At 34.6% G+C, this 26,591-nt stretch overlaps 1 protein-coding gene, 1 non-coding gene and 2 pseudogenes across 2 annotated transcripts in view; 2 read left to right on the top strand and 2 right to left on the bottom strand.

The window, feature by feature from the left end:
* The window catches only part of LOC120158122 (cell division cycle protein 48 homolog), a 26,710-nt gene extending 9,933 nt beyond the window's left edge, over positions 1-16,777 (top strand). The window contains exons 11-12 of the mRNA XM_039169048.1: positions 16,504-16,507; positions 16,766-16,777. The gene's annotated coding sequence lies outside the window, so the exon portion shown is untranslated. The remainder of the gene's footprint in view (positions 1-16,503; positions 16,508-16,765) is intronic.
* LOC120158123 lies at positions 2,785-5,615 on the bottom strand (annotated as a pseudogene).
* Positions 10,019-10,099, bottom strand: TRNAL-AAG. The gene has a single exon. It is a non-coding gene; the product is annotated as a tRNA-Leu (tRNA).
* A 6,627-nt stretch (positions 16,778-23,404) lies between the features above and the next one.
* LOC120158128 lies at positions 23,405-24,201 on the top strand (annotated as a pseudogene).
* The last annotated feature ends 2,390 nt before the right edge of the window (positions 24,202-26,591 follow it).

A 26,591-nucleotide genomic window follows, 5' to 3' on the forward strand; every position in this document is an offset into this window, starting at 1 on the left:
TAGAGAAGACACTAGAGAATGGAGATTTTAGCACTAAAGTGACACAATGATAAAATTTTCCATTTTTAATTTAATGTTTAAGTGGTCAAAATATAAGCAAATCAAAAGTTCAATGAGTAAATTAAAAAAATTAAGCCAATGACTAAAATAAAAGTGAAAAATTTGAATGCTTATATTTACGAATACAAGATTTTAGTTTGGGGTAAACTTCAAAAATTTTAAGAGATAATAAATTTATAAAACTCTAGAGGTCAATGAGTAAATTTATGGTTGTTGTTATTTATATAAAGTTACATGATATTAAATTTAGGTGATGTATAGCAAAAATGAAATATGTAAAATATCAATTAATCTTAGCTAAAGAATGGTAATTAGCGGCGTTTGTATCCAAAAATGCCGCTATATGTATGACCTTTTGCGGCGTTTGTGTTAAAAAACGCCGCTATATATCTAACCTTTTGCGGCGTTTGTTCCAAAGATGCCGCTATAGATCTCGACCTTTTGAGGTGTTTGTTCTAATAACGTCACTATAGATCTCAACTTTTTGTAGCGTTTTTATTTCACAAACGCCACTAACATTAGAGGCGCTGGTATGGCCAGCGCTTCTTGCGGCGTTTTTGCTATTGCCGCGAGTGCTTTTAGCGGCGCTTAAAAACGCCGCTATAGGACTAAAACAACGCCGCTAAAACTCTATTTTGCTGTGGTGGGCTGCACTTTTCGCCGACTGATCTGCAAGACTCGCATCTGCCTTCCCTAATGTGACGTCTCGTCACTATTTCTCTACCGTAGCCCATTGCTTCACCTACCTTTGCCGCTAAAATAAGTAGGAAATATAAAAAGTGTGGAGGGTGAATGAATCCACGAGGTTTAAAGTTGTCATTTATATAGATTTCTTGAGATATTTTTCTTCAACTACGTGTGAGATAAATAAGGGTGTTCTTTTATTTGAGTCTCTACACTCTATCCAAAAAATATATATGTATGGATTACGTGTCTTTACTTTTACTGATAAAAATGTTATGGTTGGGAGTGCTCATAGAATCTTTACCAAAGATCGAGCCATTTCCACAACTAGCAACTGTGGAATTTGTGGATAGATAGGTGAAACATCGGACCATCTTTTTCGCCAATGTCACATGGATATGGCTATTTGGTCATCATTCGTTAAAACTGAAAAGTTAGAGGATTTTTATACAAGGGATATCAAAAGCTAGATGCAAATCAATATTGCTTCCCCGGGATTTTATACACGTGAGGAGAATGATTGAGACTTATGGTTTGATTCAATCCTTTGGTTAATCTGGAAGAATCGGAATGGAAGAATCTTTGATCCGGATTACTTTGAGCATGAGTATGTATTAGAGAAGAGCAGGCGCCTCACTCTTGAAGCTAACCGTGCAATGGAATCATCTTTATCAACGATTCAACTTTCTCACCGTCCATGTACTATCCATGATGCTTGGCAACCGCCTCCTCATAATTCGTGTAATGATGGGTCCCGTAACATAGGAAGCGGATTTGCGTCATGTGGAGGTGTTTTTCGATCTTCAAATGGTTGGTTGGATGTTTGGATTCTCAAAAGTGATCGAAATATGTTTTATAGTTGAAGCGGAGTTATGGGGTATCCATGAAGGTCTTTCTCATGCTTGGAATATAGGAGAGCGGCTAATCACGGTGGAAACAGATAGTTTGAAGGTTGTCCGGATGTTAAAGGTGAACAATAAGAGAGGCTTGATTTTTACTCTTATTGACCGTGTGAATGAGTTGATTAACAGAGATTGGAACGTTGTTTTAAAACACATAAGTCGGAATGCAAATAAGGTGGCGGATAGACTAGCTAAGATTGTCGCGACTAGAGCAGAAGTTCATATGGTTTTCTCCACCCACCACTGGAAGTGATTGATCTTGTCCTACAGGAAGTTGAAGATTACACGTTGACAGCAGGGGCTTAATCCTCTGTAATTTTATCCTTTTGTTCACCAAAAAAAAATTGAGCCATTTAGAAGTAAATAATTTTTTTATCGCTTCTAATATTTAATTTTAGTTCCGTCTTTAATTTTTAAAATATTTTAATTTTCATGTTATTGAATTGGTAGACTACACAAATGATAGTTAAAGTATGAGTAAATTTTCATTTTTTTAATGAAATTTCAAAAATAATAAATTTTCATTAACATTATCGATTTATAATAAATTGATGAATCACCATTAACAACCATTAATATTAGTGACGAAATACTGATGCGGCGCGTTACAGCCACGTTGACCACTCTTTGATTCAAAAAAAATTAATAATGAGAACCCCCGTTTTGTTTTTCTTGTCCTCCATCTTCTTCCATGTGACTCTGTATTACAGCCGTGCAAACTCATCGTTAACATGATAAAAAAAGATGTCCCACCAACACCATCCCCACTTCCCAAGCTTCAGGTTGTCAGCAGAACGCTCACAAATAGTTGAATTCCTTTCTTCAAACTCAAATTTATCTCTATTTTCATAAATCCTTTCTTCAATTAGGGTTGGAATGGGAAAGGGTCTGATTGACTCGTCGTTTCAGTAGCTGAGTCGCCGTTGATGGTAGCTGGCTCAGTCCCGAGTTATTTAGTTCGGTTGAATAAAAACAGAAATTGTAAAACTGATTTTGTTGAAGTAAAAGTTAATTTCAGATTTTGTTGAAGTAAAAGTTAATTTCACTACAAATCCTGAAACTATCGATTATATTCTAATTAATCCCTAAACTTCAAAACGTTCCAACTAAAATCTCAATAGTATGAATTATCACTCGATTATTTTGAAGGTTAAATTTTCACATAATTAACTTCTTTTACAAACAAACAAACAAATATTGGATAACAAATTTACAAGGACCAAATTGAAAAGATTTCAAAACTAGCATATCGAGAGAGGGGCACCATTCCATTCTTTAAGACATTCAAGCATTGGATCAATGATCTTCCCTTGGCACATAGCAACGAACACCTTATCAAATTCCTCACCAGGTGACTTCACTTTTTCCCCTGTTAGCAGCTCAGTTTCGATCTCTTCCCTCACGAATTTATATAATGGATACGATCGACATTCGGCAATCTTGTTCGGTATCGCTGGATTCCCGTTCTCAATCAAAACCCTCGAGTTCTCGACCTCCTTTGGCAATATCGCCTTTAATTCTTCTTCGAAAGCCTCTATCTTTTGGAAGATTGATGTGCTCGCGTCATTCTCCTTGTCACCGTTTCTCAATGCGTGCTCAACGAGTACTTGCCGCAGCTTTTGCATCAACGGGTACGTAGTGCTGCAAGGGTCATCGATGTATGCAAAAACGTATTCATGATCCACTGCTTTGAGTAAGTCCTTCTCACAGAACCGCGAAGGATGAAACTCACCGTTGGGGCCGATTGTGAGGATCTTCTTAGCTACTTGGCTCACGATGTTCTTCACTGTTCCGTAAGTTCTCTTCCAAATGCCTCAAATCAATAGCTTGGCAAAGGGCCACCAAAAACGTCGAAGACATAAGCTTCAAGATATCGATGGCTTCGGCGGTTTTCCGGGATGAGATTAGCCCCAAAGAGTTCACATCTTGGTTGTGCTGCTCGGCACTTTGGACATGAGTTGTAACAGGATTAGCCAAGTATTGGAGTTCGGAACAGTAGGAAGCCATTGCAATTTCTGCACCCTTGAAACCATAATCGAGACTCGGGTTCGGACCACCAGAGAGGTTCGACGGGAGACCATTGTTGTAGAAATCATTAACAAGTTCCGAGAATTGGGCGAACATAAGCTTCCCTATAGCAGCAATAGCCAATCGAGCATTGTCCATTGAGAACCGATTGGGGTACCCTGGAAGTTGCCACCATGTAAGGCCTTGTTCCTCGAAACGTCAATCAGGGGGTTATCGTTGACAGAGTTAATCTCTCTTTCGATCGATTTGGTCGCAAACCTGATCACTTCAACCTGTGGACCAAGCCATTGTGGAGAAGTCCGTAGAGCGTACTGATCTTGTTTCGGTTTCTGCAACGGATCCATTTCATGCAACTTCTCGGCTGCTTTAACATAAGAGCTCCCTTCAAGGATATGTTCCATTATCGCAGCAGCTTCGATTTGTCCCGGATGATGCTTCAGTTTATGCGTCAAATGATCTGTAAACTCGGGTTTACCGTTCATTACTTCGGCGAAAACTGCAGACAAAATCTCGGACAGAACAGCAAGTATGTTAGCTTCAAAAAGAACCATGGAAGCCAAGCCTGAACCGACTGCAGTGCCATTGACAAGGGCCAGCCCTTCTTTAGGCTGCAACACAAAGAAACCGGAATCAATACCAGCTACATGAAAGGCCTCCTCGGCATTAAGATATTCTCCGTCGGGTCCAACGGCCTTAGAATTCGGCCTGCCCGTGAGCAATCCGGCAATGTAGGAAAGCGGAACGAGATCACCAGATGCTGTAATGGTGCCACGAAGGGGCAAACATGGGGTGATGTTGCGGTTTAAAAGCTTAGTGATGGCTTCCAAAATCTCGAATCGAATACCAGAGTATCCCTGAAGGAGAGTGTTGATTCTAACGAGCATGGCTGCTCGAGTTGCTGAGTGAGGGAGCGTGTTGCATGACTCAGTTCCATTGCAAAAAATTCCAGCATTCAAGAACCTGCAGACGAAGCAAACAAACAGAATTAAGATATGAAATTTAATAATAATAAATGAAAGTAAATTTTAATTTAAAGTATCATACTTTTAATATCTTATAACTTAAATTTTAATTAATAATATATAAATATATTGTAAAACGATATTTTCATAATTATTTCGAAATGAATTACTCTTGAACAATAATTAAGTTTAACTCGATCAAACTATCTGACTTAATTCAAATCCAATTTTCAAACATAATTCTAATATTATCGAATCACGTAGCATCAAAACCCGTCGACCATAAGTTTTTTTCTTCATACAGCAATGCTACGAGTTAAGAACTGAGTCAAGACGGGCGGTTCAGCTCAGTTCGAAACCAAAGTTGCATATTTGCATTGCTAATTAAGTATACGAAAAATAAAAAAGAGAAGTTCGATCAAACTCACCTAATCAACTCTTTTTGAAGCGCAGCGCCTTGTTTAGTTCTCCGATGAGAAGTGGCGCCAAATCCAGTGGTAACACCATAGCTATCGGTACCTTTATTCATCCCGTCAAGCACCCAATCAGCGCTCGCCTTAACGCCGGTCCTCGCATCATCGGAAAGTTCAACCTTGACGCCGGAGTTACTCGAAGCTATTGCGGCGACTTGTGAAATCGTCAGCGTCTCACCGCCGAGCTTCACCAATGGCTTCCGATACTCAGCCACCATGCGTTTCACCTCGTCCAAATGACTCCCCTTCAGCGACTCCGCCGCGACGTCCCAGTTCAAAGGATCGGCGCCGCCTCCATTTGTTGTGGCGGCGGTGCAAAAACTCTCGGAAGACGAACCGTTTTGAGCGATTGCAGCCATGTTAATAACAGGATTGATTGAGAAATGAAGAATGATCCAACAAAGGAGATTTATAAGCTGTTGAAATTATGAACGCTTGGTTTCAGAGAGGAAATGAGAAAGGATCAGCTCAAAGGAAGAATTTTTTCTTTTGTGTTTGGCTTTCGTTTAGCTACCTTCCTGAGGAGGAAGGAAGACAACAGCCGTTTAAATAGAGGAGATTAGAGGAAGGAGCCGGTAGGCAGAAGAATAATTAAAATTTATATTTAAAAATCAAACATAATATTAATAAATTTAGGTAAAAAGTATTTATCATTTTATCTATATTTTTTCGTAAACTCAATTTTAAAATATATTAAAATAAAGTTTATATTTTTAAAAAAATATTCTGAAAAATAAAAATAACATCTCTATATAGTCGATTTTAATTAAATTTCAAATAACCTTATTAACTCTAATTTAAATTCAAAATATAAATTTAATTTTCAATTACGTTGTATTTATTGTAACTTGTGAAGGTAATAAATATTATTATAACTTATTAACCATTACACATTAAAATCTTTAGCTCAAAATGAACGAAATATATAAAATTAATATAGATATAACATGAAATTTAATTAAAAATACAACAATGTTATTGTGAAATCATTTTAATACAAATCAAGAACGTTTCGAAATATAAAATATATTTTAAACACGATATACGATACCATAAAATACACGAATATGAATAGATAAACACAATTTTTTGGATGGATGCAGTTGGGAGAATGAGTTGGACATATTACCATGCACGAGTCGGTTGACGTTGCATTAAATATTTTGCCTATAAGATAGAATTTTGCCATGTATGCAATGGTTTCTCATAGGCTACAAATTTGACCAAAAATATCAATTTGGGACACATTTAGAGCATGTTTCACAACGAAGACAAGTTTCAAAATTTATTTATTAGCATTGAGTTGTTGAAACTTGAAACAGTCTTGTTATTGCCAAACATTTAATATTCCATAAATAAATATTTTAATGCCAAGTTGTATGTGTTTTAATGCATTATTAATAAATGATATAGTAATTAATGTTTTTAAATCGGTTGATATTTTTTATGCAAATATAAGCTGTTAATTTTATTAAAAAGCATTAAAATTATAATGAAATTTATAACCATAAATGTAAACTAAACATATAATTAAGATATTTTAACTATTAACACGAGAAACTAGTCACTTTATAAAGACCATGCAAAGAAAAGTTTAAAACTCGAACAAAAGACATACAAACAAACCTTGTTGCATTGACAAATGAACCAAAATATGAGATCAAACTATTGAAGATTATTGAACCGAATGTCGTGAGAAAATTATTTATGAACGTAAACAGCGTATCAAACCCCAATTCGAAGGTCCAAAACAATGAATATCAACATGATAACAAATAAATGTCATATTGATCAGTCGAGATAATGTCAAATTCAATCCTAAAAAAATCAAACAAAAAAATCAGTCAAGCAACCAATAGAAAAGAAAGACAACATGTCAAAAGACAAAAGAAAGTGTGTCATAAAGGAAGAGTTATTAAAAACAAAAAAATAAAGGGGGAAAAACAAATACACAATATAAAAAAAATAAATGAAAACACAATGAATACTAACTATCGATGACCGACACCAAGGTTGATCATTGCGACCTACCAAAAAAATGAAAAAAATGGAGTATAGGCCGTTGAAACTCAGTTGATGTTATTATTGTTATTGTAGTTATGTTAGAATTATGAGTTTGAGTGTGTTTAAAAGCATTGAAGGATAATTTATCAAGTGACTTTAATAATAAAATAGAGTATTTTTTATAGAAATCTCGGATTCAAGCAATTGTGTGCGCAAGGTGTGTATATTATCAATTACTAAAAAATATCTTAAATAGATAATATATTAATTATCTCGTGCTATTTAAAAAATTGTGTGTTAATAATCGCCTGACATTAATTATGTTAAAATATGTTATGTCGTATTTTGTGTTAATTTTATATATTGTGAAACGTATTATATTCGAATGTAATATTAAAAACCCGATCTCATAAAGTAGATGTGTCAAACTCAAACATTGAAAAAAAAAAAAAGAAGGTAGCTAGCAATATGTAGTTGTTAAGCAAAAGTTAGATATAATTCAGGCCGCATATTCCACCTACCAGCGTCGGTCGACAACCATAATTCATTACCTACAAAAATAGGGAAATTGGAACCAAAACAAATGGACCTTTTAACCTATTCTAATTTTTCTTTGCTTTTATGGTTTAGGATTTTTGTTTTTGCTTAAATATAAAAAGGTGACCAATGTATGTCATTTTTTTCACTTTAGTGTCTAACGTTTTTTTCATTCTATTTGGTGCATAATGTTTCATTCCGTTACATAAAATGGGTCACGTCGTGATGACCGTTAGTTTTTCTGTTAAGTGACATGTATCAAAATCTGGTAATTTTAAAAATTTTATTTAAAATAAAAATAATAAAAATATATATTTTAAAAAAAAACAATTTTTTTAAATAACCCCAAAACTTTGAAAACCTTCATTTCAACCCATTAACCTTTAACCGCATCACCGAACCACCATTCTCGACCTGTGGTGGTGTACACCGCCGCTATCACTGAACTCAGCAGAAACCGGTGACTTCAACCTAGTCCTCAGATCACCTGAAATCAGTCATCGAGCTTAATCGCAAGAAACCATTTGGTCGTCCACCTCCAACCTCGGCCACTGCTCATAGGGAGTCATCACCGCCTAGCCCAGCAGAAGCGCCGTCCCGAACCATTCATAGCCAAGTCATCCACTCGCCTCCAGTCACCGCCGTTCGTGGTGGAGTGACGTTTGAAAGTCCGACGAAAAGCCCCATCACTGTTCGATTTTTGCGATTTTCGACCGAAACAATTGACTTTCCGCCTTACCGCCATCGAATTTGAGCTCGCTGGTCCTGTCTGACCAAAACCCAACCGGTTTGGTAAGCCACCATCGCCGAGCGAACGAGCTTGGAAGAGGGGCAGTCGAACGATTAGGGGTTATTGGGTTGAAATGAAGTTTTTCAAAGTTTTGGGGTTATTTCAAAAATTTTGTTTTTTTTAAAATATATAATTTTATTTTTAAATTTTAAATAAAATTTTTAAAATTATCAGATTGTGGCACGTATCACTTAACGGGGAAAATTAACAGTCTGTCACGATGTGATCCATTTTGAGTAACGAAATGAAACGTTAGGCATCAAACTGAAACGAAAAAACGTTATGTACTAAACTGAAAAACAGACCTAAGTTGGACGCCTTTTGTATATTTAACCCTTTTGTTTTTTAATCATTATTAAACCGATTGAACACTAATCAGTATAGTTTTCCATTTGATTCTTATTACGTTATATTAATAAATCAAATCAAATTATAATTATTTGATTTAAAATTATTCAGCAACTACATATCTCCATTAAACAACTTTCAGCCCTATGTTTATATAACTTGTAGTACACATTAACGGGGTTAGAAAATATCTTACTTGAATTATCTGTTTCGTCGATCGATCTATAAATTCAATTAAAAATTAATGATTTATATTTGAATTACAAATTAGGTACTTGACTCGTTATTCTTTAATGATTTTTGGATAAGTCACAAAATATCTCTTAATTAGACACCCGACAATCCGAAACACAATTCTTTTTTCATTTTAATTTTTTATATCATTTTTATATTTTTCATGGCTGCTTACTGAGGATGTTGGCAGATTGCATCAAACTCGAGCAATTTTTTTTTAAATGGAATATGGTGCAATAACTTCGTTGCTTTCACATTCTTTTCATTTTTTTTTCGAACTAAGAATCTTATACGTTGCTTTGCACTGGTTTAGTGTCTTTCTCTGTTTCCAGAATGGTGAGAGACCCTGTAACAGGAGCATTGAAATATAGTTTTTAGTTGCATTTTTTAATTTTATATTTGGATTATACAATTTAAATTTTTAAACTCTATATTTAATTTACATAATTCCTATTTTTAAATTTCTAAGCGTGTTCATTTTTTTAATTTTCAGAAACATTAATATAAATTTAATTTTAATTTGTGAAAAAATCCGGGTAGCATGTTATCCGAATTTATGAGTGTTTGATTATTGCGGGTCGAGACACGAGTCAAGTTTTTGATATGCGCAAATCTCATGTATCCATATTTCAGGTATTCAAAAAAGTTGGTACCTAGGTATGAACGCCCCTACTTGTAATCACTTGAACTATCTAAATTTAAAGAGTTTAATTCTGATTTTGGTACCATTATTGTGTTTAAATTTGGAATTTAGTATATATGTTCTAATTTATCAGTATTTTAAATTGAAATGGTTAATTGTGTTAGTTATTCAGATTAACGAATGATGTTATAAAAGTAGAGAAGTCAATTATGTCAAATAAAACAGGAGCAAATCTTAGATACTTGTATAGTAAAAGGACTAAAACAATAATTAAAACAGAAGTAGATCTTAGATTCGTGTATAGTTAAAGGACCAAAACAATAATTTGACCGGTTAGAGATAACATAAAATATTGTTGAGAGTGGGATTTGAACCCACGCCCTTTCGGACCAGAACCTTAATCTGGCGCCTTAGACCAACTCGGCCATCTCAACATTCTTGATAGCAATATGTCTTCAAAAATGTTTTGTAGATATATTAACTATTTCAATTATAAAAGCAAAGAGTTAAAATATGCCTACTTACTAAATTAAAGTATGGATTTTGTTTATTAAACTTGAATATAGTAGGAGGACCAAAAGTAAAATTTGAGCAAATTAAAGAATGAAATTAACCAGGCCTAATTACACATATGGTTAGTAAATATATGAAAATAATTGTTTAGTAAGTTATAAAATGGTGATTAAAATTTTCAAACAAAATTTATCAAACTATTAAAAAATTATTAAATATATCATAACATTATAAAATTGTCTTTAGCCTTAGTAAAATTTCTCACTATACACGAATCAAGCTACCTTAGTGGTTAAAGGTCTTAAATTCAAACATTAGAGATTACAATGATGTTTGAGTTTTTTTTTTTGTCAAATAATTGAGAATCTTTAGAACAAATACAATTTTGTAATCACTCTAAATTAATAATAAAATTAATAATTTTATAACTTATGAAATTCCAGTGATAAAAAAGAACATTTCAACATGTTTGAGTAGAGAGGGGAGCATAACTATATTATGAGGCAAGAAATTGGTTTGTCGTGAATAGAGTTGACCAATCGAGTTTATGTAAGGGAAAGACTACTGATTAGAGAATGATAGTCGAGTAGGATTAGGGTTTCATAGTTTTGGATTCAAATAGTTTGAATTTGAATCGGTTAGAGCGTTTGGGGATCTTACATGATTTCGGTCATATATTGGATAACATATTACAAGGGCTGATTAGGTAAATATAGATTTGGGCTTGTCTGGATTACGGATTGATTTTTTTTTTGAATCGACATCTGACTCGACCTATTTAAATCGATTTTTTATTTTGAAAAGTTAGATTCAAGTCGGGTTGGATTCAAGTTTAAGATGAAAAATATGATTTGACTTGACATAATATTATAGTTATCCTTTATATATTTAGGAATAATTGTAATAATACTATTTTCTATTTTTTTAATTTAGATCCTTATTTTACCTGATAAAAATAAATATTTATATTTATATCAGGTCGGATCAAATTGAACGTGAATTTCAACCTAAAAATTCAAGTAGAATTCCAGGTTGAGTAAGATCCTCATAACCCCCAAGTTACATCAAATAAAAATATTTAATTTATGAGTCGATTTGAGTGAGTTAAAAATCCAATCAGTCCGATTCCTATTACAGGCCCTAGTTCGGATTGTATCACGGGCAAAACAAACTTGTTATGGTTAAATGTGGATCCGGATAGAAATTGATGCCCATAAACTGATTTAGCTCCTCTAATTATCTTATTCGACTCTACCCAATGTTATACCAAATATGGGATTGCATGTATTTTTTATTTTACCTTTTGTGTTATTACATGTTTGCATTTATTAGTCTCAAGCAACAACCTTTACTTTACGCTTCTAATCAGAAAAGTGTTGTAATTTCAGTCATCACCTTTTTGTAAATAGTTATTCCCTTAACAAGCAACAGAAAACACGACATTCAACAAAATTTGTCATTTTATCAAAAAAAATTAGATTGAATAATGTCGGAACCGTCTTTCGGGTTGGTCCGGAATTAAGATTCGACTTAGGAAAATAGATTAGGTGTCGCCACCGATCATTTATTTTAAAACAAATGGGTTGATCGGATACTTTATTTCTTACATGATCTGCATCTTACCAAAGATATGTCGGATTCGGTAGTCGGTTATAGTCAAGGAAGGGTTAGCACCATTGCACTGCCCTTACGGTACGACGTAATTTCCAGTTATCTTTAATTAAGAAAATTAAAAGTTTAAATGAAAGTTAAAAATAACGATCCGAATTACTTACTCTTGATATTTTAAAAGAGTACCCTTAAGAAAGTCAAGAAACGGATTAAATAAAAAATAAAAATAAATAAAATAAATAAAGTAAAGAAAACAAATGAAATAAAGAAAAAATACAACAAATAAAAAAAATAAAGTAAAGATAAAAATGAATAATATAAACAAAATAAAAAAAGAATAATAGTAATAGTGATATATACATAATGAACAAATAAGAAAATAAGAAGAAAATACGAATAAATAAATAAAGCAAATATAAAGGAGATAAAAAATAAAGAATAAAAATAAATAAAATAAAATAAGAATGGAAAAAATAAAAGGTAAAAAACGTAAAAATATAAAAAAAATAAGTAAAATAACAAATAATAATAATAATAATAAAATAGTAATAAAAAGAAGGCAAAAAAAAGAGTCTAAAAAATAAAAATAAACATATATATATATATATATATATATATAATAATAATAATAAAATATAATATTTACATAAATAAAATGAGAAATAATAAGACAATTAAAATGCGAAGGGGACGAATTGAAAGGAAAAACAAATCGATGGGCAAATTTTGAAGTAAAAACAATATTAGGGGCGCAAAATTAAAGAGTTTAAAAACAAGGGAGACCGAACATCAATTCCCCCCTTTATTTCTCAAAACACGCGGGTCTACAGGCATCTGGATCGGGTCGTGGGTCACCCATCGGGTTGGGTATATAGCCCAACACTCACAAACACCCAACCACATTTTCATTTGCCCCAAATTAGATCAAAACGCCCCCTCTTTTCTCTAAATTGTTCTTGATGAAGAACACCCACCATAATTTTCCAGAAATCGGTCGGTCACCGCCTCGCCGGCCGCCATTCATCGACGGTGGTCGAAAAAAAATTGTATTTTTTAAAAGCTTTTTATTCCCTCGGTTCGAAAATCAAAACCTTTTTTTTCTAAAACAGGCCTCGAGAGGGCTAGATTAACAAAGATCATTCGAATGCCCCCTCCGGTCATCGGCCAAATGCTTTTTTGGGGTTTATAAAACTTTGGATTTCGACTTTTTCCTCTAAAAAATTTTATGTATTTGCTCTCTATTTCGTGTAAACCGTGTACCAAAATTCCCCCTTTATGGGTTCGATTACATCCAATATTTATAATGGGAAAAACTCTATTTTTAGTCTCAAGTCTAGAGTCCTAATCGCATTGATCTTCTGTTTCTTGGTTGTGGATGAGTCCTAGGTACCTGAGCTGTTGATGTGCTGTGCGAAATGGTCGGAGGGAGATGCGTGAGTGGCGAGGAGTCCTCGAGGGACTGTTGCGGCGCTGGCTTTCTAGGGTTCTGGAAAACCCTAGCTAATTCGGGCGGTTCGGGTTCAGACCAGTTTACGGGTCTGGGCATTCGGGTCGCGTGCATGCTCGGTCTGAGCTGCGTGTAACTTGTTTGCTGGGCCACCTCTGGATTTAGGCCTGTAAATAAATAATAATAAAAATGTTTGTTAATAATATAATAATATATATACATAAAATAATATATATATTATAATATATATATATATGAATGCTTTTAATTAGGTCAAAAAAATGTGTCTACAGCTGTCTCTCTTTGCCCATAGTCGTGTAACAGGGATAGGACAAAGATTAAAAGACACACTTTTCGTCTCATATGAACGTATTCAAATTTAACACCATCCATATAGGCGTCAACCCCCATCGAATATCCTCTGTTGTAGAGTTGAAATCCGACGTGGTGGCTGGTTTGTCAATTTGGATTGAATCGCAAAATGCCACTCTCGTCGAGAGGTTGAGTTGAACTGAAAATTCTGAGTACGATATCCTTCATCGTGAAGTTGAAATCGAACTCAAGGCAAGTGGCCCCTGAATTGTCTTCTAGCTCAAGATACTTCATCGTGAAGATGAAACTTAACTTGAAGACTTCAGTGTTGTTGTGTTACAGATGACTCCTTCGTCGTGAAGTTGGGTCAATCATTTGGGTACGATATCCTTCGTTGTGAAGTTGAAATTGTAGACTGCTCCTTCGTTGTGAAGTTGAGCTTTGAATTAGATATCCTTCGTCGTGAAGTTGAAATCCAATCTTGTGTAAGTTGTTGTTTTGAGTCCAATATCCTTCGTCGTGAAGTTGAAATTGACTCTGAATGAAACTGGAAAGCTCATTCGCTGTGAAGTTGAGCTTTGAATTGGATATCTTTCGTCGTGAAGTTGAAATCCAATCTAGAGGTGGATGCAGCTTGTGGGCACGATATTCTTCGTCGTGAATTTGAAATCGTGGATAGCTCATTCGTTGTGAAGTTGAGCCTTGAATTGGATATCCTTCGTCGTGAAGTTGAAATCAAAGTATTGTATGTTGCTGGTGAACACGATATCCTTCGTTGTGAAGTTAAAATCGAGGATGGCCCCATTCGTCGTGAAGTTGAGCCTTAAATTGGATATCCTTCGTCGTGAAGTTGAAATCCAAGGGTTGCATTGTTATTTGTGGGAACAATATCATTCGTCGTGAAGTTGAAATCGTAGATGGCCCCTTCGTTGTGAAGTTGAGCCTAGAATTGGATATCCTTCGTCGTGAAGTTGAAATCCAAGTATTGTATGTTGCTGGTGAACACGATATCCTTAGTCGTGAAGTTGAAATCGTGGATGACCCTTCATCGTGAAGTTGAGCCTTAAATTGGATATCATTCGTCATGAAGTTGAAATCCAAGGGTTGCATTGCTGTTTGTGGGCACGATACCCTTCGTCGTGAAGTTGAAATCGTGGATAGCCCCTTCGTTGTGAATTTGAGCCTCGAATTGGAAGTCATTCGTTGTGAAGTTGAAATCCAATTTAAGAAAGAATGTTGATGGTGGACACGATATCCTTCATCGTGAAGTTAAAGTCGTGGATGACCCATTCATTGTGAAGTTGAGCCTTGAATTGGATATCCTTCATCGTGAAGTTGAAATCCAAATTGGTTTTGAGTTGATATCCTTCGTTGTGAAGTTAAAATCCAATCTCAAGCAAATTGTGTCACTTCGAGTCCAATATACTTCGCTGCGAAGTTGAAATTGACTATGAATGAAACTAGAAAGTTGTTTGTTGAATCCAATATCCTTCATCGTGAAGTTGAAATTGGCTCTGAATGAAACTGGAAAGTTGTTTTTTGAGTCCAATATCCTTCGTCCTGAAGTTGAAATTGACTCTGAATGAAACTGGAAAGTTGTTTGTTGAGTCCAATATCCTTCGCTGTGAAGTTGAAATTGACTCTAAAAGCTACAAAATTATATATACAAAAAATGATGAATGTGATGCTCTTAAGTATGTCTAAGATGCATGCAATATTAATTAGCCCTTGTTTTATCTCCTAGGTAGAGTCTCGTGCTTTGTCTAGCGATATGGTCCTCAAAATCGATCGTGCCCCATTTTCTTCTCGGGTTTCAGCTTCAGGAACCTTTCATATTTGAGACTGTCCTGTTTGAAAATGTTTTTATCATTTCTCTTATTTTAGGAGGGAAAAGGATATGAGTATATAAAAAATTCTGTAAAATATTGCTCCTTAATTTAGGCTTGCAATCGAATCAAATCATAAACATGAGTTCAAAGTATATCAAAGGAATCAATAGCTCTTTTAATACTTTCAGAGTTATAAGCCTTTGACAAATATCTGAATTGATGAGTTGGTTTTAGGTTGGCATTCTATTTTCTAAGGTTTCAGCCATCAAAATGCCCCTATTGGCTTGGTATTTTAATCGGATGCGGACAAAATGACACAACAAGCATAATCAATTACTAGACTTTCTATTTCGATTCTCTGAAATCTTCCATTTGTTCAAGCTTCATAGGCTCTTCTAACAGAGGTAGTACGGAAATATCAGTCTAAAAATGAAATTCCTAAGTGCTCGTGTGAAATTTACTATAACAGGTGTTCCTTAACTCCCTTAGTCCATCTTTACTGAAACTCCTTATTTAAATAAATTTAATTTGCCCTTGACTGGCTAGTTGAATCCATAAAGTCGGGGCGTTTAACCAATTGCTCTAGAGGGACATCTCAATATATAAACACCTTTATCAGGTTAGCTGAATCTTATCCATAAAGTCGGGGTGTTTAACCAATTGCCTTAGAGGGACAGCTCAAGCTTTATTGTATAGATATTATAATCACCTTTATCAGGCTAGCTGAATCTTATCCATAAAGCCGGGGTGTTTAACCAATTGCTTTAGAGGGAGAGCTCAAGCTTTATTGTATATATATGCTTTTATAATCTAGGTATACAGATCCAATTTCTTAAGTTTGTCAAGAAGAACCTGTTATAGTCTAGGTGTTGTTGAAAGTCAAGGAATCTCATCTTTAGAGTTCAATTTTCAAGCAACTGACCTAAACTAGATTCACCTACTCAACTATTCCATCTATGAAGATTATTATCATCATTGAACGTCCTCAATGAAAGTACAATAATGTCATACACAAGAGATGCCACATGTTGTCCGCTCTTATGCATACCTAATACCAAGCCTCCTGAAAGGAGAAGGTTATATCGGTGCTTTGTAAGAGAAGGGTACGATGTTTGAGCGTATCTTTTGGTGTAAAACCAAATGTCGTTTTCATGTCACAATGTCAAAGGTTTGTAACTCTGATCATTTACAAAGTTTTTGATTTAGTTGATATTCAAATAATCACACGTTTGCAAATTTGATTTATTGCTCGCCATCTTTAAAGTGACATAAATTTATTTAAATGTCCTTACAAAAACTTGAGAAATGATGAATAACAAATTCAAACAAAGTGCTGCAAATGATGAAATGATCTTCCTCCTCACTTGGACGACCCCGAGTTATTGAAGTCGATCCGGTTCTTGTCATGCATCTTCTACACGATTCTCTTGAATGCATAACAGTTCTCAATAGTGTATCCGGGACACCGCCATGATATTCACAATGAGCATTCTCATCATACCACTTAGGGTATGGGGGGCTTCATTGGTTCCACCAGATATGGTGACACTACGTGGGCGTCAAAAAGTTATTGGTAAAGCTCTTTGTAGGTTATGGGAATAGGGTCGAAATGTTCTCTTTCTTTCTGGGTTCTCTAGAATCTTGTTTAGAAGTACCTATCAGTACAGCTGCAATGGATTTTGGGCTAAAGATTGTAACACATTTATTGACTGGTTGATTTTGTTAATTTCTCCATCCCTCATTCATAGGAGATTTCTTACTGGCTTCGTCATCCTTAATCTTGCCTTGTTTTATGGCCGACTCGATCATTTCTCCGGCCATAACTAAGTCTGAGAAGCTTCCTGATGTGATTGCAAACAGGTGTCCGAAGTATGGAGCCTTCAGGGTATGTACAAAAAGCTTCCGGGTTTCTTTCTCATCCAAGGACGGATGAACTTGTAAAACCAAATCCCTCCATTTATGTGCGTATTGCCTGAAACTCTCGTTATGCTTCTTTTCCATGCTTTGTAACATAACTCGATCTGGACCTCATGTCGTTGATATGCTTGTATTATTCCATAAATGACTTGGCTAAATCCTTCTAAGTTTTGATATGAGATTGGCTTAACTGATTGTATCATCGGATGGATGAGCCCGACAGACTCTCCTGGAAACAGTGGATCAAAAGTTGGTCGTTTCCTCCATATCCAGTCATCTTTCGGCAGAACATGGTAATGTGAGCAGATGGGCAGCTGTCTCCATCAAACTTCTCGAATTCTGGGACTTAAATTTTGGAGGAAGAACCAAGTCCGGGACTAGACTGAGTTCCGCGGCATCGACTCCATGGTAGTTATGGTCTCCTTTAGCTACCTTCATTTGGTCCTCCAATTGCTTGATTTTCTCCTTCATCTTCTTTGATTTGTCCTCTTCGTCCAAATCTGATATATGGTAATAACACGGATTATTCTCAAGGATAGATACAATGGTTTGTATCTTTGTAGCAGACAAGGCCTTCGTTTTTGCAGCATATGAGTCCCCTTGAAGTTCTGGTAAGATTCCAGGTGAGACAACCACTTGCGGGGTATGTGGTATAGTTACCATTTCCGATGAACCTGCCCCAGGTGCAGTTGTTTGATGTAGCCCAGATAACTTGGCCATAATTTGATCGACCAAGGACTCTTGGTTCTTTATGATTGCATCCAAAGTACTTTGACTACTCTGGTTTATCTTGTCTTCCAACTCTCTCTAGAGCTTCAACATGTTCTCCTCGATCTGAGCAATCCTGGCTTCCATCTTCTTCTTTTTTGAGCGGGTGTTATACGGATGGGGCTTGTCAAATACTTGAGGTGGTATATCCTGTATTTGTTCTTTTTTTGAGGAGGCATTCTTCTGTTAGTTAATGTGAATGTAAAGAAATGAAAATAACAAAATGCAAAATATGTTTAAATGTATAATGCATGCAATGTTAGGCATTGATCCAAAAATGTGTATGTTATTATAAATAATCCTTATTGGGGCACAAAAGTGTTACGTCTTAAGAGACAAAAAACATTTTAAAGGTATAGACCCCAAACAACTTTGGACTGGTTAATTTACCTTCAGCCTTTTTCTGTTGCTGGTTGAATGCCCTGTCGAACTATTCCGGCTTCTCTGGTTAAACTGTGCAAGGGACGAGCTGTTTGCTCCATAAAAATCTTGAATGAATGCATCTCGACTTTCACTCTCTGCTGAGCTTGTTCCTAACAAAAGCCATTGGAGCCCTCCATCCGAGGTTTATCTGCTTGTTTCTTGAATTCGTCAATAATGGTCTCCAGCTTAACTAGGGTTTCGTCATCTTGTTTTTTTTGTTTTTGAAGGGATTCTCCAGGTCAGCAACCTTTGCCCCTGCAACTTTTGCTAACTCAAAAAGTTGACTTTTGGTATGCTCGGTGTAATCCCAGTCTGTTCTGAATCCTTTCTGACCATTACTAGACTTCTGAGCTTTTCATCTCTTGTATTATAATCCCTTTGTCCATTAATATAAATTATTTAGGTTTAATGAACACGTTTTTGGTGGATCAACACCTCTTTTGAATGATGTGAATGATAAAAAAACAAACATGAAAGCAAAAAAGTTAGTAAAATAAGAAAAATAATAATGAAAGTAAAAAGGTAAAAAGAAAAAAAAGCAAACAACATGGTTAGGGTAAAAACATCATAGAGTTTGAAATGGGGTTTCGGGGTAGGCTCTAATTCTCCATAGTCTCCCGGTTTAGGTTCTAAAAACAGTACCCGAGTTCTCCTTGCTGGTGCCCCTTGGCTTGTCAGACCCTTAGTCCTAAGCCCATTACAAGCTTGTGTGGACTAAGTTAAACTCGAGAGGAAACATTCCCTTATGCCCATACGGAGAATAAATTCACACGAAAACATAAGGTATATGAATCCCGAAAGTTACTTGCTAGGCCCATACGGAGAATAAATTCTCACGAGAGTGTCACTTTCACCCCCACTTAAAAACGAGTTTGGAGCCCGGGTTTAAAGCCTTATGTGGAAAAAAACTTTAAGGGCTGAAATCACTGAAAAGAGACCTTCAGTACAACTATTTATTTGAAAAAACATAATCAAAAGTATGTAATAAGGATCGAAAAATTACCTCGAAATTTAAACTTACCCTTTTCATTAAAAAGTCAACTGGAAATTATCTTAGCCTAACTCACTTACTTGTCCCCAACGGAGTCACCAAGCTGTCGGAGCCCAATTTCGGACCCTTCCCAAAAGACGGTTCCGAAAAATAATAATGATGATGTAACACCCCCAACCCGTACCCGACCCGGATACGAGTCCGAGGTGTCACATTGACTTTTTAAAACATGTACTTGTATAAAATGGTGAGTAATTTAAAACTTTTATAACATATAAATGACTAATTTACATAAAAGACATTTTCATTATTACAAAATCAATCAGAGCGTGCATATTTCACTTATTTATTTACATATAACTATTCAAAGCATTTATAAAACTGTTCATAGCTTAAACAATATATTCTTTTGAAAACATGCCAACTAGAACTTTATATGCTAAAATCCATATTATTCACATCTTTTCTGATCTGACCTTTAGTAAGGAGAACTGGCCTGTCTTGCTCCACATTGCTCTTTACTCTTCTCGAAACCTATGTGTAAATCACTTACACGCTAAGTCAAAGACTTAGTGAGGCAATAAACATATAAGGTAAACGGTAACTAATAATCATACATAAACAATTACTACTATCATTTCATACAACTCATACTTTTACATGTAACAAATATATATATACATACATATATGTCATTATCATTCATATCTCTTATCTCATGTTCCTATGATCTCTTATGTTCATATCATATATCTTATAAACTTATTATTATTTCATCATTTCAATCAATTATCTCATTCACCTATACCTTAACATGTACTCATGTATATCATAAACATATGCCATATATACTATCATAAAACACGTACACCCAGGCAACTATAATATCATCTTCATTTTTATTAATATTATCTATTTAATAGCCCATGGTACACATGTGAGAACTAAAGATATGCGAGTACATAGAGGTTATGCACTAATGTTGTCACCACAACTCATATAATTGCACCGAAGTGCCACATATAATTGCACCGGAGTGCCTCGTAGAATTACACCGTAGTGCCCTATAATAATGTCCATAAGGACCACATATCATTCCTTAAGAATCATATACATATACTAGGGATCAAGTATGTGTCTCACCAGACTTCATATATGTTCCAAAGAATACATATATGTCCCGAAGGACCACATATCATTCCTTAAGAATCATATACATATGCCAAGGATCAAGTATGTGTCTCACCAGACTTCATACATGTTCCAAAGAATACATATATATCCCGAAGGATCACATAGACCCTCGACTCTTGGCATGCCAACTATACCCCTAGCTCTCATGACACATAACATGGGCATTATCTTTTATATCCTTTTTCGTATTCATATAACCATATCATATATTCATATAAGCTCATGGTTTCATTCACATATACATGTAATCACGTAGTTCATGTAAATTCTCATATGAGTTCATATTCATATAAACATATGATTCACCTTCACGTATCACATATACTTTCTCTTTCATATAGCTCATAACATTTATCATGTGTTCATATGATATGTAAATCATTGTCATCTCATCATGTTATCACATAAACATATAATCTTACAATACATACAAAAACACCTCAATACCTATATTCACATATACCTATAATTTCATTATCCTTATTATTATTCTTATCATCACCATTAATCCCTTTTACTTACCATATTCATATCAATAATACATATACTCATGCACACATATAAATCATAATAAATACATATTTCTATGAATTCATGTTTTTCACTATTGGAAATAGACTTATCGCAAGTCTTATTTTCCCTTGAACCTCATATACTAGAGAATGTGCACTCACCTAGATTTCTTTGTCTTTCCCTCGATTGATCCTACTTGTCGATGGTTCCGGAACTCGATTAGGCTCAATATCTACATAAGCAAAATTTTCAAGACGATTATCAGATGCCTAAGTCTTGAAATTAACCTCTAATAGCCTAGCAATTTAAGGGATTGATAGTTTAGTCTCTCTTCTTTCTTCTTTTTTTATGGGGGAATCGGTTCCCCCTGGGGGTATCGATTCCCCCTAGCATTCTGGAAATTCATATTCGTTTGAGGGGGGATCGATTCCCCTTGAATGGTACCGATTCCCCTAGCCCAGAAATCCCATTTTGAGCTTGAAAATCACCTTAATTCAGCTCAAACATTCTTTTTTCACTCCTTTTAATATTCCTAACTTTAATACACATACTTAAACTCATTTCTACTCCATAATCACTTCTTTAAACTCCAAATCTAGTCATTCCTATGTAATTGCAAAAATTATACTAGTTTTGCAACATGTTCAAATTCCTATTCTAACACTTCCTATCCCTTAATTAACTTGATGACAAGTCAAATCTCACTTCCAATTCTATTATGAACTCTAATCTAATATTTCACTGTTCTACTTCATTTCTTTAATCTCTTCTAACTCTTCATCTTTGAGTTTTCACTTATCTTTAGACTTCCTTAAGCTTTCTTACTTTCCAAAGAATCAAAACCAACTTAGAATTCAAATAATAATCAACTAATAAAAATTCTCACCTTAGCTCTTGGCTTCCATGTGAAGAAGAAAGGAGAAGAAGAAAATCTCTCGAAACTCATTTCCCTCATTTCCCACGTTTTATATCCCTTAAAAGAGAAATAAAAATCTTCTCTTAGAAAAGACCATAATACCCTTATTACTTTCAAACTTTACTATTAAATCCAACCTCAAAATTCTCCAATTAAAATTCTAAACTTTTTAACTTATTTCAAAATTGAACACAATACTTTCAAAATTCACCTTTAAGTCACTAGCCCGATATTGAGGATGTTACAATGATCTAAAAGAAATTTTCTTAGTGTGTATATATATTAACAATATTTTTTTAAGTAGATGAGTATAAATAAAATTTTAGAGTAAAAATAATTAAGAGAAGAAAATTTATATTTCAAGGGGAATATTTAGTTACCTTAATTATATAATTCATCCACCACTGTAAAATAGAAAAAAATTTAAAAAATAAAATTGAACGTATTGAGTTACCTTAATTATATTAACAATATCTTTTTTAAATTTTGATTTCTTTGATTAAACGTATTGAGTTTAATTTGATATTTGATTCATATTTTTTAAGAAAAAAATTTTAAAAAATAAAATTGAACGTATTTAGTTACCTTAATTATATTAACAATATCTTTTTTAAATTTTGATTTCTTTGATTAAACGTATTGAGTTTAATTTGATATCTGATTCATATTTTTTAAGAAAACAATTCTTTAAACAAACTAAATTATATATTTACTTTATAAAAATAAATATTTTATTTTTAAATTAATAATATATTTTAAATACATTTTTTATAAAAGAAACAATTAAATTAAACTGATATTTTTAAATAAAATTCACTAATTTTATTAATCAGGTAAAATTTGATTTGATTTTATCTATGTAAACTTTTACCTAAAAATTTAAATTTAACATTTATCTAATAAAAAAATTGAATTTAAATACATAATGGAACGTTAAGTTAAATAATTTGAGCTTCTTAATATTTAATTCTAATTATATTATCATTTTTTAATTCCATTTTAATTTGAATATGTAAAAAATCAAAATATTATATTATACTATATTATAATATGTTAAAAAAATTGATCCAATTATGGAGTTTGAATAAGCTCACATTCAAAGCTCAAATTAGATCTCAACAATTTCATGTTTTTCTTTCTTTCTTTCTCGTAAAGCAATCTCCCAGCATTAACTGTACCCTTCCACCAAATACGTACATTAACAACCCATCTCCCATGTATAATATATATATATATACCCATATATATATATCAGTTGAAGAAACAAAAGCAAAGCATAGCAATTAGCGAAGGGACATGGAAGAGCCTAAAATGAGAAAGCAAATGGTATTTACCTTTGTTTTCCTGATAGTCTTCTTGTTTTGTGAAGAAACTTTAGCTCAAATTGCTCCGGCGCCGCCGGTAAAGGTGGACAACATCACTTCGATACTCGAAAAGGCGGCCAATTCACCACTTTCATTAAGCTGCTACAAGCCACACAGGTGGCTGATCAACTAAACAACGAGCTGAGCACTCCCAACCCCAACGACGGGCTAACGATCTTCGCACCAAGCGATAACGCGTTCAGCGGACTCAAAACCGGGACGCTGAACTCGCTCTCCGACCAACAAAAGCTCCAGCTGGTCCAGTTCCATATCCTCCCCACGTTGATGTCGACGTCGCAGTTCCAAATGGCGAGCAACCCTCTGCGCACGCAGGCGGGAGATGTTAAGGGCGGGAAGTTCCCGCTCAACGTTACGGCGGCGGGGAACCAGGTGAATATAACGACCGGCGTGGTGAATGCGACGGTGGCGAACACCGTGTACTCCGACCGACGGATTGCGGTTTACCAAGTGGACCAGGTTCTTCTTCCGTTGCAGATTTTCGGAACGACGCCGGTACCGGCGCCTGCACCGGATGTGCCGGACAAGGATGTTTCGGTTTCGAGCCCGAAAGCATCTAAGGGTGCTGACACTGATTCAGGCGGTGCAGTGAGCTTGAAATTCAGTTCCATGGCAATGGTTTCTTTTGGATCTGCATTTTTTGGGACAATTTTTTGGGGTTTTGAGGTTTGTTGTGTTTTTGGTATTTGCATGGAATGCATGTGTTCTTACTGTTTGTAATTTGAAGTCATTTCATATGATTAAATATCAATTCTTTGTAATATAATGCCTCCTCTTCATTTACTGATATTGAAGACGCGATGAAATAAATATTGGGCCCGGCCGAGATATATAGATTCAGTTTAGTTGATGTACAACGAAGATGTTTGTGGATATTAAGGGGAAAGTAAGTCCAAAAATCTATCATGTCGTTAACAGTAAAATTTAATCGATTGATTATCATTTTATCATATTTTTTTATATTTTTAGTCACTTTAGACACTCACAGATTTATCTTATTATAGTTTATCAATTTAATTTTTTCAAAATATTTATAAGGTTTACGAAATCTTAATACTTATCTTTCTTAGAAGGTTGAGACTTTCTCATATTAAAGGGTTTGGATGTGGTTAACCAAAAATCTAAACAATAAGAAGCATTCTTTAAATAAGAAAAAGTAACATATTAGGAAACTAACATCTTCAAATTATGTTAATAGAGATTTAAGCATTAAAAGTACAAAATTTTTTATTTAATTTTTATTGAGTTTGAGTGAATTTTTAAGAAAATAAAATGATTGAGAATAAAATAGGAAAAAAAAAGTTAAACATCGTGGTGTCATTTATGTGACCAACATTAGTAAGTGATAATTGAAAGGGTTTAAGATCTATAAAAAGAAAAGAAAAAGAAAAATATCACATCCTAAGTGGTGTTAAATTTAATGGCTAAAAAATAATTAAAAAAAATCTTAGTATTATAATTTAACCTTTTATAGTTCAATGATCAAAATAAAAATATAGTCAAAACTTAATGATTAAAAATGAATTTTGCCCTTTTAAAAACAACAATCATAAGATTAGCATAATAAAGGGACTAAAATGAGAATTAGACCTTTAATATTTATATCAAATTAGGAGGGAAAAGGCGGTCAGGCGGAAAAAAAATAGCAAATTCTAGAACTCGCCTATTAATACCTTTCTCAAACTCGAACAGTCCGATGTTTCTCTTCCTTTCTCACCTTATCTTTTTGTGATTCTACAAATTCATAAAGGTTCGTTTCCCGATCCAAATCTATTTCCTTGAAATGCTTGTTTCCATCTTTTAAGAATTGTCGAGTGTTTGAATGAAATCGAGCTTTTCCTTATATGTTTCTGCGCATCGTTTGATTTAAAATGAAACGTGCTTCACTTTTTTAATTATTGGATCAGCTAACGTTTGAATTTTTAAAAATTTCCATTTTAGATAATTCGAGGTTAGAGATATTTTAGTAATTACGAGCAGGGGGAATTGACAAACTCGGCAGTCGAGGAAAACATGAGGGTATTATCCGCTGGGTAAATGTGAGCACTAGGTATAGTCAACGTCATGGGGAGCCGAGACAGGTTGTCCTCGATGGATCAACTCACATTCAGAGGTGTAAGAGGAACAATGATGCTTGGAAATAGATGACACGTCGGGGAAAAAGGAAAATAAGATAGAGGGAAACTTAAGGTTTTATTCTCTCCTTTATCCTTTATCATCGAACTATTGTGACCCTTACATTGAAGTTTTTCTCCTTCAAATTACTCAAACCATCCGTATTGTCACCCTAAGACAATTGTTCCTGGTAGCAAAAAGATGTCCGAAGAAGTTGCTTACCTAACACGGAGGAAGAATCCGTGGAAGTTGAAACACCGAGAGTCATAAGAGAAGAAGATCTGGAGATAATGGATCGATGTGTCATGGTAAAGCTCATCTCCTACAAGCTAGCGGATTGCGAGGTGGTTCTTAAAGTCTTCAAATCCAAATGGGGGAGTTGTCGCATTGAAGATTAAAATATTTTACGACCTAATATGTTCCTGTTCAAGTTCAAATTGCTAGATGATAAACAATCAATTATGAGGCGTACTCCTTGGAGTTTCGATGGTAATTTTCTTTCTCTTGCGCATTATGATCCAATTCTGAGTTTGGAGGAGTATGATTTTGCACCTCTTGTTATATGGGTTAGGATTCATGAACTCCCTTTAGGGCACATGCATAAAATTACGGACATAAAAGTAGGGAATACTATTGGAGAAACTATTGTGGTGGATCTATGAACGGGGGAAGGTTGACTTGGGGACTATCTAGGGGTTTGTGTGGAGATAGATAGCACAAAACCCCTGAGGAGATGTATCAAAATAAGGAAAAAGGCAGATGGTCAACCCCGACGTTGTTTGCTCAAATATGAAAGGCTACCATCCTTCTGTCACTGGTGCGGCATCATAGGACATACCTTCACGGAATGTTCGGGTTACTCCTCATATCACCAGGAGCCCCTAGAATATGAGGATTGGATTACAGTGGCATCTACGAGAGTAGTTGGAGAAAGTAGTCGTCCAAGGCGCGAATGAGTGGTTTTTTTGGAAATTGATTCAACAACTAACACTCTC

This window comes from Hibiscus syriacus, unplaced genomic scaffold (assembly GCF_006381635.1).
Source record: "Hibiscus syriacus cultivar Baekdansim isolate YM2019G1 unplaced genomic scaffold, ASM638163v2 tig00111305_pilon, whole genome shotgun sequence".
Taxonomy (NCBI): Eukaryota; Viridiplantae; Streptophyta; class Magnoliopsida; order Malvales; family Malvaceae; genus Hibiscus; species Hibiscus syriacus.